This window comes from Phalangium opilio, unplaced genomic scaffold, assembly GCF_054372755.1.
Source record: "Phalangium opilio isolate 3A_F unplaced genomic scaffold, DU_Popi_V2 ptg000194l_1, whole genome shotgun sequence".
NCBI classification, from domain to species: Eukaryota; Metazoa; Arthropoda; class Arachnida; order Opiliones; family Phalangiidae; genus Phalangium; species Phalangium opilio.
The window spans coordinates 1,185,589-1,201,430 of record NW_028324212.1 but is presented as its reverse complement, the minus strand read 5'-3'; positions in this window follow the sequence as shown (position 1 = coordinate 1,201,430).

Here is a 15,842-nt window from a genome sequence, read left to right as displayed (position 1 = left end):
TTCTATATTCTTCATTTTTGAAAATATATTTTTAAGCGTTTATAATGGTTACTCTCTACACCTACACTAATCTTACACAAACAAGGAGTATAAATCCACTAGTGGAAGCGTTGAAAATATATATTTTTAAGCGTTTATCATGATTACGCTCTACAGCTACACTAATCTTACACAAACAAGGAGTACTATAAACCCACTACTGGAAGCGGTATTTTTATTCAAACGTAAAACAATTTCGCTTAAGTTTATCATCTCTAGACATCGGTAAAAATGTCTCTATCACTCCTAGGTAACTGTGTGCAGAGGATTTTACGGCATTGTAACTCAAATTCATCTGATTATGTTTTAACAAGGTTAAATCTAACTGGGAGTAAGATGAAAGGAGTAGAAGCTTATCTGTCTTAGGAAATATGAAATTTTATCTTCTCAGTTCGTTAAATCATAAGTTTATAACGAAAAAACGCGGAAGGGGAAACCGAGCAGACAAATACGATTTTTGGGGGGTAGAAGGTTAAGAGCGCCATCTGTCGTCCGTGCCAAAGTTGAACTTCCTCTCGAAACGCAATGAGAAAGTGCATAAAATAATGCCATCAGCTATTTAACTGCGTCGATATATTTAACGACTTGACCCATGACATGCCCTTAACACTGGCTTCTAAGAATCCTATTTATTCTTGGATGCTAGGAAACTTGGTAGACGTAACAGTCTGTACCAAGTACCCAAGCATCCTTCAATAAACGCCTGGCAACATTGTGGTACGCATGGTACAACTAAAATATAGGATGTGTATTTATCTTTCGACTCACTCGCTTCAACACTTACAGAGAGACGAAGTATTGAAATCCATATTATGTGGTGAAATTAAAGGTTGCGTTTACGCTATATATAAATGTAGTAAAGCTCAATTAAAAAGTAAATACCAAATTTGAAATGTTAATATCAAAAGATGTTCTTGGAATATTGAGATGAAACAGAGCTTTATAGCTACACAACTACTAAAGGAATCGTAATGCCGAAAATTATTTAAAATATTTCCATTTAATATTCTGCAAAAAGGAAATGTTATCGTTTTGTAAGAGATCTTATCATCCTACTCGCTTTATATTAACTTTGATATGCGTGTAGTGTTTCGATTCAGATGTAATCTTCATTACTCGTTCTATATAAACTCTCACTTGTGTCACTTCAAAGAAATAAGTTTATCTTAAATAATTAATTAAATATAAATGATATTAATTATTTTAATCGCCAGTAAATAACTTTAAAAATAGTTAAATCGTTTAAAATAAAGTTGTTCCTATTATCTTTCGAAACTTTGCTAATATTGACGTTCAAAGTGAAGGGTACCCCTCTTGCCCGCTTTCTTCAAATTTCGGGGTATATATACGATTCGTTTCCATTATAATAATAGATAAAAACGCATTCGCGTGAACCGATGGTGGAAGCCCTGCCATTGGGAGGCTAGACGTTTCTCGTAACCCTAGCCGATCGCCGCGTATATCTTGAAACCAATAATAGATAAAAACGCATTCGCGTGAACCGATGGTAGAAGCCCTGCCATTGGGAGGCTAGACGTTTCTCGTAACCCTAGCCGATCGCCGCGTATATCTTGAAACCAAACGATGACGAAGGAAAAGAAGCCAGAATGGACTGACTGGCGTCCATGTGGAATGGACAAAGACCTGAAGATGGTGGTGCATAGAAGCTGGTGTCAATGTGGAATTGACGAAGAACAGAAGATGGTGGTGCATAGAAGCTGGTGTCAATGTGGAAGTGACGAAGAACAGAAGATGGTGGTGCATAGAAACTGGTGTCAAGGTGAAATTGACGAAGAACAGAAGATGGTTGTGCTTGGAAGCTAGCAAGTACAGACTAGTGTCCATGTGGGATGGACAAAGACTAGCAGATTGTGGTCCTTAGAAGCCAGTTAGTAAAGACTGGTGTTGGTAGATGAATGGCCAAATTTCCGTGAACCGCGAACGCGTTCCGGAAATCGGGTATTTGTTTGCTCCGACTTGTAAACTGCGAACACGGTCACGTGGGGTCTTACAGACAGACAGACACACAGACACACAGACAGACACGGCCGGTGTAATACCTCTCCGTGACATACGTCACTCGGAGAGGTAAATCTAACTGATACCATAATAGAAAATGCTACTTTGCATTAACATAGCAGAGCGTGGTTTTGATCCACGGACCTCTGGTTTATGGGCCCAGCACGCTTCCACTGCGCCACTCAGCTTACATGATCATAGTATGAACAAACTAACTAATATCAAAATAGCAAATGCTACTTTGCATTAACATAGCAAAGAGTGGTTTTGATCCACGGACCTCTGGGTTATGGGCCCGGCACGCTTCCACTGCGCCCCTCTGCTTACATCACCATTATATGAAAAACTAACTGATACCATAATAGAAAATGCTACTTTGCATTAATTTAGCAGAGCGTGGTTTCGATCCACGGACCTCTGGGTTATGGGCCCAGCACGCTTCCACTACGCCACTCTGCTTACATCACCATTGTAGGAAAAACTAACTGATACCAAAATAGCAAATGCTATTTGCATTAACATAGCAGGGCGTGGTTTCGATCCACGGACCTCTGGGTTATGGGCCCAGCACGCTTCCACTGCGCCACTCTGCTTACATCACCATTATGTGAAAAACTAACTGATACCAAAATAGCAAATGCTACTTTGCATTAACATAGCAGAGCGTGGTTTCGATCCACGGACCTCTGGGTTATGGGCCCAGCACGCTTCCACTGCTCCACTCTGCTTACATCACCATTATATGAAAAACTAACTGATACCATAATAGCAAATGCTATTTTGCATTAACATAGCAGAGCGTGGTTTCAATCCACGGACCTCTGGGTTATGGGCCCAGCACGCTTCCACTGCGCCACTCTGCTTACATCATCATTATATGAAAAACTAACTGATACCAAAAAAGCAAATTCTACTTTGCATTAACATAGCATAGCGTGGTTTCGATCCACGGACCTCTGGGTTATGGGCCCAGCACGCTTCCACTGCTCCACTCTGCTTACATCACCATTATATGAAAAACTAACTGATACCATAATAGCAAATGCTACTTTGCATTAACATAGCAGAGCGTGGTTTCGATCCGCGGACCTCTGGGTTATGGATCCAGCAGTCTTCCACTACGCCACTCTGCTTACATGATCATAGTATGAACAAACTAACTGATATCAAAATAGCAAATGCTATTTTGCATTAATTTAGCAGACCGTGGTTTCGATCCACGGACCTCTGGGTTATGGGCCCCGCACGCTTCCATTGCGCCACTCTGCTTACATCACCATTATATGAAAAACAAACTTATACCAAAATAGCAAATGCTATTTGCATTAACATAGCAGGGCGTGGTTTCGATCCACGGACCTCTGGGTTATGGGCCCAGCACTCTTCCACTGCGCCACTCTGCTTACATCACCATTATGTGAAAAACTAACTGATACCAAAATAGCAAATGCTATTTAGCATTAACATAGCAGAGCGTGGTTTCGATCCACGGACCTCTGGGTTATGGGCCCCGCACGCTTCCACTGCGCCACTCCGCTTACATCACCATTATATGAAAAACAAACTTATACCAAAATAGCAAATGCTATTTGCATTAACATAGCAGGGCGTGGTTTCGATCCACGGACCTCTGGGTTATGGGCCCAGCACTCTTCCACTGCGCCACTCTGCTTACATCACCATTATGTGAAAAACTAACTGATACCAAAATAGCAAATGCTATTTAGCATTAACATAGCAGAGCGTGGTTTCGATCCACGGACCTCTGGGTTATGGGCCCAGCACGCTTCCACTGCTCCACTCTGCTTACATCACCATTATATGAAAAACTAACTGATACCATAATAGCAAATGCTACCTTGCATTAACATAGCAGAACGTGGTTTCGATCCACGGACCTCTGGGTTATGGGCTCAGCTCGCTTCCACTGCTCCACTCTATTTACATCACCATTATATGAAAAACTAACTGATACCAAAATAGCAAATGCTACTTTGCATAAACATAGCAGAGCGTGGTTTCGATCCACGGACCTCTGGGTTATGGGCCCAGCACGCTTCCACTGCGCCACTCTGCTTACATGATAATGGTATGAACAAACTAACTTATATCAAAATAGCAAGTGCTATTGTGCATTAATTTAGCAGAGCCTGGTTTCAATGCACGGTCCTCTGGGTTATGGATCCAGCACGTTTTCACTACGCCACTCTGCTTACATGATCATAGTATGAACAAACTAACTGATACCAAAATAGCAAATGCTACTTTGCATTAACATAGCAGAGCGTGGTTTCGATCCACGGACCTCTGGGTTATGGGCCCAGAACGCTTCCACTGCTCCACTCTGCTTACATCACCATTATATGAAAAACTAACTGATACCATAATAGCAAATGCTACTTTGCATTAACATAGCAGAGCGTGGTTTCGATCCACGGACCTCTGGGTTATGGGCCCATCACGCTTAAACTGCGCCACTCTGCTTACATCACCATTATGTGAAAAACTAACTGATACCAAAATAGCAAATGCTATTTAGCATTAACATAGCAGAGCGTGGTTTCGATCCACGGACCTCTGGGTTATGGGCCCAGCACGCTTCCACTGCTCCACTCTGCTTACATCACCATTATATGAAAAACTAACTGATACCATAATAGCAAATGCTACCTTGCATTAACATAGCAGAACGTGGTTTCGATCCACGGACCTCTGGGTTATGGGCTCAGCTCGCTTCCACTGCTTCACTCTATTTACATCACCATTATATGAAAAACTAACTGATACCAAAATAGCAAATGCTACTTTGCATTAACATAGCAGAGCGTGGTTTCGATCCACGGACCTCTGGGTTATGGGCCCAGCACGCTTCCACTGCGCCACTCTGCTTACATGATCATGGTATGAACAAACTAACTTATATCAAAATAGCAAGTGCTATTGTGCATTAATTTAGCAGAGCCTGGTTTCAATGCACGGTCCTCTGGGTTATGGATCCAGCACGTTTTCACTACGCCACTCTGCTTACATGATCATAGTATGAACAAACTAACTGATACCAAAATAGCAAATGCTACTTTGCATTAACATAGGAGAGCGTGGTTTCGATCCACGGACCTCTGGGTTATGGGCCCAGAACGCTTCCACTGCTCCACTCTGCTTACATCACCATTATATGAAAAACTAACTGATACCATAATAGCAAATGCTACTTTACATTAACATAGCAGAGCGTGGTTTCGATCCACGGACCTCTGGGTTATGGGCCCATCACGCTTAAACTGCGCCACTCTGCTTACATCACCATTATATGAAAAACTAACTGATACCAAAATAGCAAATGCTACTTTGCATTAACATAGCAAAGAGTGGTTTCGATCCACGGACCTCTGGGTTATGGGCCCGGCACGCTTCCACTGCGCCCCTCTGCTTACATCACCATTATATGAAAAACTAACTGATACCATAATAGAAAATGCTACTTTGCATTAACATAGCAGAGCGTGGTTTTGATCCACGGACCTCTGGTTTATGGGCCCAAAACGCTTCCACTGCGCCACTCAGCTTACATGATCATAGTATGAACAAACTAACTAATATCAAAATAGCAAATGCTATTTTGCATTAATTTAGCAGAGCGTGGTTTCGATCCACGGACCTCTGGGTTATGGGCCCAGCACGCTTCCACTGCGCTACTCTGCTTACATCACCATTGTATGAAAAACTAACTGATACCATAATAGCAAATGCTACTTTGCATTAACATAGCAGAGCGTGGTTTCGATCCACGGACCTCTGGGTTATGGGCCCATCACGCTTCCACTGCGCCACTCTGCTTACATCACCATTATATGAAAAACTAACTGATACCAAAATAGCAAATGCTACTTTGCATTAACATAGCAAAGAGTGGTTATGATCCACGGACCTCTGGGTTATGGGCCCGGCACGCTTCCACTGCGCCCCTCTGCTTACATCACCATTATATGAAAAACTAACTTATACCAAAATAGCAAATGCTATTTGCATTAACATAGCAGGGCGTGGTTTCGATCCACGGACCTCTGGGTTATGGGCCCAGCACTCTTCCACTGCGCCACTCTGCTTACATCACCATTATGTGAAAAACTAACTGATACCAAAATAGCAAATGCTATTTAGCATTAACATAGCAGAGCGTGGTTTCGATCCACGGACCTCTGGGTTATGGGCCCAGCACGCTTCCACTGCTCCACTCTGCTTACATCACCATTATATGAAAAACTAACTGATACCATAATAGCAAATGCTACCTTGCATTAACATAGCAGAACGTGGTTTCGATCCACGGACCTCTGGGTTATGGGCTCAGCTCGCTTCCACTGCTCCACTCTATTTACATCACCATTATATGAAAAACTAACTGATACCAAAATAGCAAATGCTACTTTGCATAAACATAGCAGAGCGTGGTTTCGATCCACGGACCTCTGGGTTATGGGCCCAGCACGCTTCCACTGCGCCACTCTGCTTACATGATAATGGTATGAACAAACTAACTTATATCAAAATAGCAAGTGCTATTGTGCATTAATTTAGCAGAGCCTGGTTTCAATGCACGGTCCTCTGGGTTATGGATCCAGCACGTTTTCACTACGCCACTCTGCTTACATGATCATAGTATGAACAAACTAACTGATACCAAAATAGCAAATGCTACTTTGCATTAACATAGCAGAGCGTGGTTTCGATCCACGGACCTCTGGGTTATGGGCCCAGAACGCTTCCACTGCTCCACTCTGCTTACATCACCATTATATGAAAAACTAACTGATACCATAATAGCAAATGCTACTTTGCATTAACATAGCAGAGCGTGGTTTCGATCCACGGACCTCTGGGTTATGGGCCCATCACGCTTAAACTGCGCCACTCTGCTTACATCACCATTATGTGAAAAACTAACTGATACCAAAATAGCAAATGCTATTTAGCATTAACATAGCAGAGCGTGGTTTCGATCCACGGACCTCTGGGTTATGGGCCCAGCACGCTTCCACTGCTCCACTCTGCTTACATCACCATTATATGAAAAACTAACTGATACCATAATAGCAAATGCTACCTTGCATTAACATAGCAGAACGTGGTTTCGATCCACGGACCTCTGGGTTATGGGCTCAGCTCGCTTCCACTGCTCCACTCTATTTACATCACCATTATATGAAAAACTAACTGATACCAAAATAGCAAATGCTACTTTGCATTAACATAGCAGAGCGTGGTTTCGATCCACGGACCTCTGGGTTATGGGCCCAGCACGCTTCCACTGCGCCACTCTGCTTACATGATCATGGTATGAACAAACTAACTTATATCAAAATAGCAAGTGCTATTGTGCATTAATTTAGCAGAGCCTGGTTTCAATGCACGGTCCTCTGGGTTATGGATCCAGCACGTTTTCACTACGCCACTCTGCTTACATGATCATAGTATGAACAAACTAACTGATACCAAAATAGCAAATGCTACTTTGCATTAACATAGGAGAGCGTGGTTTCGATCCACGGACCTCTGGGTTATGGGCCCAGAACGCTTCCACTGCTCCACTCTGCTTACATCACCATTATATGAAAAACTAACTGATACCATAATAGCAAATGCTACTTTACATTAACATAGCAGAGCGTGGTTTCGATCCACGGACCTCTGGGTTATGGGTCCATCACGCTTAAACTGCGCCACTCTGCTTACATCACCATTATATGAAAAACTAACTGATACCAAAATAGCAAATGCTACTTTGCATTAACATAGCAAAGAGTGGTTTCGATCCACGGACCTCTGGGTTATGGGCCCGGCACGCTTCCACTGCGCCCCTCTGCTTACATCACCATTATATGAAAAACTAACTGATACCATAATAGAAAATGCTACTTTGCATTAACATAGCAGAGCGTGGTTTTGATCCACGGACCTCTGGTTTATGGGCCCAAAACGCTTCCACTGCGCCACTCAGCTTACATGATCATAGTATGAACAAACTAACTAATATCAAAATAGCAAATGCTATTTTGCATTAATTTAGCAGAGCGTGGTTTCGATCCACGGACCTCTGGGTTATGGGCCCAGCACGCTTCCACTGCGCTACTCTGCTTACATCACCATTGTATGAAAAACTAACTGATACCATAATAGCAAATGCTACTTTGCATTAACATAGCAGAGCGTGGTTTCGATCCACGGACCTCTGGGTTATGGGCCCATCACGCTTCCACTGCGCCACTCTGCTTACATCACCATTATATGAAAAACTAACTGATACCAAAATAGCAAATGCTACTTTGCATTAACATAGCAAAGAGTGGTTTTGATCCACGGACCTCTGGGTTATGGGCCCGGCACGCTTCCACTGCGCCCCTCTGCTTACATCACCATTATATGAAAAACTAACTGATACCATAATAGAAAATGCTACTTTGCATTAATTTAGCAGAGCGTGGTTTCGATCCACGGACCTCTGGGTTATGGGCCCAGCACGCTTCCACTACGCCACTCTGCTTACATCACCATTGTAGGAAAAACTAACTGATACCAAAATAGCAAATGCTACTTTGCATTAACATAGCAGAGCGTGGTTTCGATCCACGGACCTCTGGGTTATGGGCCCAGAACGCTTCCACTGCTCCACTCTGCTTACATCACCATTATATGAAAAACTAACTGATACCATAATAGCAAATGCTACTTTGCATTAACATAGCAGAGCGTGGTTTCGATCCACGGACCTCTGGGTTATGGGCCCATCACGCTTAAACTGCGCCACTCTGCTTACATCACCATTATATGAAAAACTAACTGATACCAAAATAGCAAATGCTACTTTGCATTAACATAGCAAAGAGTGGTTTCGATCCACGGACCTCTGGGTTATGGGCCCGGCACGCTTCCACTGCGCCCCTCTGCTTACATCACCATTATATGAAAAACTAACTGATACCATAATAGAAAATGCTACTTTGCATTAACATAGCAGAGCGTGGTTTTGATCCACGGACCTCTGGTTTATGGGCCCAAAACGCTTCCACTGCGCCACTCAGCTTACATGATCATAGTATGAACAAACTAACTAATATCAAAATAGCAAATGCTATTTTGCATTAATTTAGCAGAGCGTGGTTTCGATCCACGGACCTCTGGGTTATGGGCCCAGCACGCTTCCACTGCGCTACTCTGCTTACATCACCATTGTATGAAAAACTAACTGATACCATAATAGCAAATGCTACTTTGCATTAACATAGCAGAGCGTGGTTTCGATCCACGGACCTCTGGGTTATGGGCCCATCACGCTTCCACTGCGCCACTCTGCTTACATCACCATTATATGAAAAACTAACTGATACCAAAATAGCAAATGCTACTTTGCATTAACATAGCAAAGAGTGGTTTTGATCCACGGACCTCTGGGTTATGGGCCCGGCACGCTTGCACTGCGCCCCTCTGCTTACATCACCATTATATGAAAAACTAACTGATACCATAATAGAAAATGCTACTTTGCATTAATTTAGCAGAGCGTGGTTTCGATCCACGGACCTCTGGGTTATGGGCCCAGCACGCTTCCACTACGCCACTCTGCTTACATCACCATTGTAGGAAAAACTAACTGATACCAAAATAGCAAATGCTACTTTGCATTAACATAGCAGAGCGTGGTTTCGATCCACGGACCTCTGGGTTATGGGCCCAGAACGCTTCCACTGCTCCACTCTGCTTACATCACCATTATATGAAAAACTAACTGATACCATAATAGCAAATGCTACTTTGCATTAACATAGCAGAGCGTGGTTTCGATCCACGGACCTCTGGGTTATGGGCCCATCACGCTTAAACTGCGCCACTCTGCTTACATCACCATTATGTGAAAAACTAACTGATACCAAAATAGCAAATGCTATTTAGCATTAACATAGCAGAGCGTGGTTTCGATCCACGGACCTCTGGGTTATGGGCCCAGCACGCTTCCACTGCTCCACTCTGCTTACATCACCATTATATGAAAAACTAACTGATACCATAATAGCAAATGCTACCTTGCATTAACATAGCAGAACGTGGTTTCGATCCACGGACCTCTGGGTTATGGGCTCAGCTCGCTTCCACTGCTCCACTCTATTTACATCACCATTATATGAAAAACTAACTGATACCAAAATAGCAAATGCTACTTTGCATTAACATAGCAGAGCGTGGTTTCGATCCACGGACCTCTGGGTTATGGGCCCAGCACGCTTCCACTGCGCCACTCTGCTTACATGATCATGGTATGAACAAACTAACTTATATCAAAATAGCAAGTGCTATTGTGCATTAATTTAGCAGAGCCTGGTTTCAATGCACGGTCCTCTGGGTTATGGATCCAGCACGTTTTCACTACGCCACTCTGCTTACATGATCATAGTATGAACAAACTAACTGATACCAAAATAGCAAATGCTACTTTGCATTAACATAGGAGAGCGTGGTTTCGATCCACGGACCTCTGGGTTATGGGCCCAGAACGCTTCCACTGCTCCACTCTGCATACATCACCATTATATGAAAAACTAACTGATACCATAATAGCAAATGCTACTTTACATTAACATAGCAGAGCGTGGTTTCGATCCACGGACCTCTGGGTTATGGGCCCATCACGCTTAAACTGCGCCACTCTGCTTACATCACCATTATATGAAAAACTAACTGATACCAAAATAGCAAATGCTACTTTGCATTAACATAGCAAAGAGTGGTTTCGATCCACGGACCTCTGGGTTATGGGCCCGGCACGCTTCCACTGCGCCCCTCTGCTTACATCACCATTATATGAAAAACTAACTGATACCATAATAGAAAATGCTACTTTGCATTAACATAGCAGAGCGTGGTTTTGATCCACGGACCTCTGGTTTATGGGCCCAAAACGCTTCCACTGCGCCACTCAGCTTACATGATCATAGTATGAACAAACTAACTAATATCAAAATAGCAAATGCTATTTTGCATTAATTTAGCAGAGCGTGGTTTCGATCCACGGACCTCTGGGTTATGGGCCCAGCACGCTTCCACTGCGCTACTCTGCTTACATCACCATTGTATGAAAAACTAACTGATACCATAATAGCAAATGCTACTTTGCATTAACATAGCAGAGCGTGGTTTCGATCCACGGACCTCTGGGTTATGGGCCCATCACGCTTCCACTGCGCCACTCTGCTTACATCACCATTATATGAAAAACTAACTGATACCAAAATAGCAAATGCTACTTTGCATTAACATAGCAAAGAGTGGTTTTGATCCACGGACCTCTGGGTTATGGGCCCGGCACGCTTCCACTGCGCCCCTCTGCTTACATCACCATTATATGAAAAACTAACTGATACCATAATAGAAAATGCTACTTTGCATTAATTTAGCAGAGCGTGGTTTCGATCCACGGACCTCTGGGTTATGGGCCCAGCACGCTTCCACTACGCCACTCTGCTTACATCACCATTGTAGGAAAAACTAACTGATACCAAAATAGCAAATGCTACTTTGCATTAACATAGCAGAGCGTGGTTTCGATCCACGGACCTCTGGGTTATGGGCCCAGAACGCTTCCACTGCTCCACTCTGCTTACATCACCATTATATGAAAAACTAACTGATACCATAATAGCAAATGCTACTTTGCATTAACATAGCAGAGCGTGGTTTCGATCCACGGACCTCTGGGTTATGGGCCCATCACGCTTAAACTGCGCCACTCTGCTTACATCACCATTATGTGAAAAACTAACTGATACCAAAATAGCAAATGCTATTTAGCATTAACATAGCAGAGCGTGGTTTCGATCCACGGACCTCTGGGTTATGGGCCCAGCACGCTTCCACTGCTCCACTCTGCTTACATCACCATTATATGAAAAACTAACTGATACCATAATAGCAAATGCTACCTTGCATTAACATAGCAGAACGTGGTTTCGATCCACGGACCTCTGGGTTATGGGCTCAGCTCGCTTCCACTGCTCCACTCTATTTACATCACCATTATATGAAAAACTAACTGATACCAAAATAGCAAATGCTACTTTGCATTAACATAGCAGAGCGTGGTTTCGATCCACGGACCTCTGGGTTATGGGCCCAGCACGCTTCCACTGCGCCACTCTGCTTACATGATCATGGTATGAACAAACTAACTTATATCAAAATAGCAAGTGCTATTGTGCATTAATTTAGCAGAGCCTGGTTTCAATGCACGGTCCTCTGGGTTATGGATCCAGCACGTTTTCACTACGCCACTCTGCTTACATGATCATAGTATGAACAAACTAACTGATACCAAAATAGCAAATGCTACTTTGCATTAACATAGGAGAGCGTGGTTTCGATCCACGGACCTCTGGGTTATGGGCCCAGAACGCTTCCACTGCTCCACTCTGCATACATCACCATTATATGAAAAACTAACTGATACCATAATAGCAAATGCTACTTTACATTAACATAGCAGAGCGTGGTTTCGATCCACGGACCTCTGGGTTATGGGCCCATCACGCTTAAACTGCGCCACTCTGCTTACATCACCATTATATGAAAAACTAACTGATACCAAAATAGCAAATGCTACTTTGCATTAACATAGCAAAGAGTGGTTTCGATCCACGGACCTCTGGGTTATGGGCCCGGCACGCTTCCACTGCGCCCCTCTGCTTACATCACCATTATATGAAAAACTAACTGATACCATAATAGAAAATGCTACTTTGCATTAACATAGCAGAGCGTGGTTTTGATCCACGGACCTCTGGTTTATGGGCCCAAAACGCTTCCACTGCGCCACTCAGCTTACATGATCATAGTATGAACAAACTAACTAATATCAAAATAGCAAATGCTATTTTGCATTAATTTAGCAGAGCGTGGTTTCGATCCACGGACCTCTGGGTTATGGGCCCAGCACGCTTCCACTGCGCTACTCTGCTTACATCACCATTGTATGAAAAACTAACTGATACCATAATAGCAAATGCTACTTTGCATTAACATAGCAGAGCGTGGTTTCGATCCACGGACCTCTGGGTTATGGGCCCATCACGCTTCCACTGCGCCACTCTGCTTACATCACCATTATATGAAAAACTAACTGATACCAAAATAGCAAATGCTACTTTGCATTAACATAGCAAAGAGTGGTTTTGATCCACGGACCTCTGGGTTATGGGCCCGGCACGCTTCCACTGCGCCCCTCTGCTTACATCACCATTATATGAAAAACTAACTGATACCATAATAGAAAATGCTACTTTGCATTAATTAAGCAGAGCGTGGTTTCGATCCACGGACCTCTGGGTTATGGGCCCAGCACTCTTCCACTGCGCCACTCTGCTTACATCACCATTATGTGAAAAACTAACTGATACCAAAATAGCAAATGCTATTTAGCATTAACATAGCAGAGCGTGGTTTCGATCCACGGACCTCTGGGTTATGGGCCCAGCACGCTTCCACTGCTCCACTCTGCTTACATCACCATTATATGAAAAACTAACTGATACCATAATAGCAAATGCTACCTTGCATTAACATAGCAGAACGTGGTTTCGATCCACGGACCTCTGGGTTATGGGCTCAGCTCGCTTCCACTGCTCCACTCTATTTACATCACCATTATATGAAAAACTAACTGATACCAAAAAAGCAAATGCTACTTTGCATTAACATAGCATAGCGTGGTTTCGATCCACGGACCTCTGGGTTATGGGCCCAGCACGCTTCCACTGCTCTACACTGCTTACATCACCATTATATGAAAAACTAACTGATACCATAATAGCAAATGCTACTTTGCATTAACATAGCAGAGCGTGGTTTCGATCCACGGACCTCTGGGTTATGGATCCAGCAGGCTTCCACTACGCCACTCTGCTTACATGATCATAGTATGAACAAACTAACTGATATCAAAATAGCAAATGCTATTTTGCATTAATTTAGCAGACCGTGGTTTCGATCCACGGACCTCTGGGTTATGGGCCCCGCACGCTTCCACTGCGCCACTCTGCTTACATCACCATTATATGAAAAACTAACTTATACCAAAATAGCAAATGCTATTTGCATTAACATAGCAGGGCGTGGTTTCGATCCACGGACCTCTGGGTTATGGGCCCAGCACTCTTCCACTGCGCCACTCTGCTTACATCACCATTATGTGAAAAACTAACTGATACCAAAATAGCAAATGCTATTTAGCATTAACATAGCAGAGCGTGGTTTCGATCCACGGACCTCTGGGTTATGGGCCCAGCACGCTTCCACTGCTCCACTCTGCTTACATCACCATTATATGAAAAACTAACTGATACCATAATAGCAAATGCTACCTTGCATTAACATAGCAGAACGTGGTTTCGATCCACGGACCTCTGGGTTATGGGCTCAGCTCGCTTCCACTGCTCCACTCTATTTACATCACCATTATATGAAAAACTAACTGATACCAAAATAGCAAATGCTACTTTGCATTAACATAGCAGAGCGTGGTTTCGATCCACGGACCTCTGGGTTATGGGCCCAGCACGCTTCCACTGCGCCACTCTGCTTACATGATCATGGTATGAACAAACTAACTTATATCAAAATAGCAAGTGCTATTGTGCATTAATTTAGCAGAGCGTGGTTTCAATGCACGGTCCTCTGGGTTATGGATCCAGCACGTTTTCACTACGCCACTCTGCTTACATGATCATAGTATGAACAAACTAACTGATACCAAAATAGCAAATGCTACTTTGCATTAATTTAGCAGAGCGTGGTTTCGATCCACGGACCTCTGGGTTATGGGCCCAGCACGCTTCCACTACGCCACTCTGCTTACATCACCATTGTAGGAAATCTAACTGATACCAAAATAGCAAATGCTATTTGCATTAACATAGCAGGGCGTGGTTTCGATCCACGGACCTCTGGGTTATGGGCCCAGCACGCTTCCACTGCGCCACTCTGCTTACATCACCATTATGTGAAAAACTAACTGATACCAAAATAGCAAATGCTACTTTGCATTAACATAGCAGAGCGTGGTTTCGATCCACGGACCTCTGGGTTATGGGCCCATCACGCTTCCACTGCGCCACTCTGCTTACATCACCATCATATGAAAAACTAACTGATACCAAAATAGCAAATGCTACTTTGCATTAACATAGCAAAGAGTGGTTTCGATCCACGGACCTCTGGGTTATGGGCCCGGCACGCTTCCACTGCGCCCCTCTGCTTACATCACCATTATATGAAAAACTAACTGATACCATAATAGAAAATGCTACTTTGCATTAACATAGCAGAGCGTGGTTTTGATCCACGGACCACTGGTTTATGGGCCCAGCACGCTTCCACTGCGCCACTCAGCTTACATGATCATAGTATGAACAAACTAACTAATATCAAAATAGCAAATGCTATTTTGCATTAATTTAGCAGAGCGTGGTTTCGATCCACGGACCTCTGGGTTATGGATCCAGCACGTTTTCACTACGCCACTCTGCTTACATGATCATAGTATGAACAAACTAACTGATACCAAAATAGCAAATGCTACTTTGCATTAACATAGCAGGGCGTGGTTTCGATCCACGGACCTCTGGGTTATGGGCCCAGCACTCTTCCACTGCGCCACTCTGCTTACATCACCATTATGTGAAAAACTAACTGATACCAAAATAGCAAATGCTACTTAGCATTAACATAGCAGAGCGTGGTTT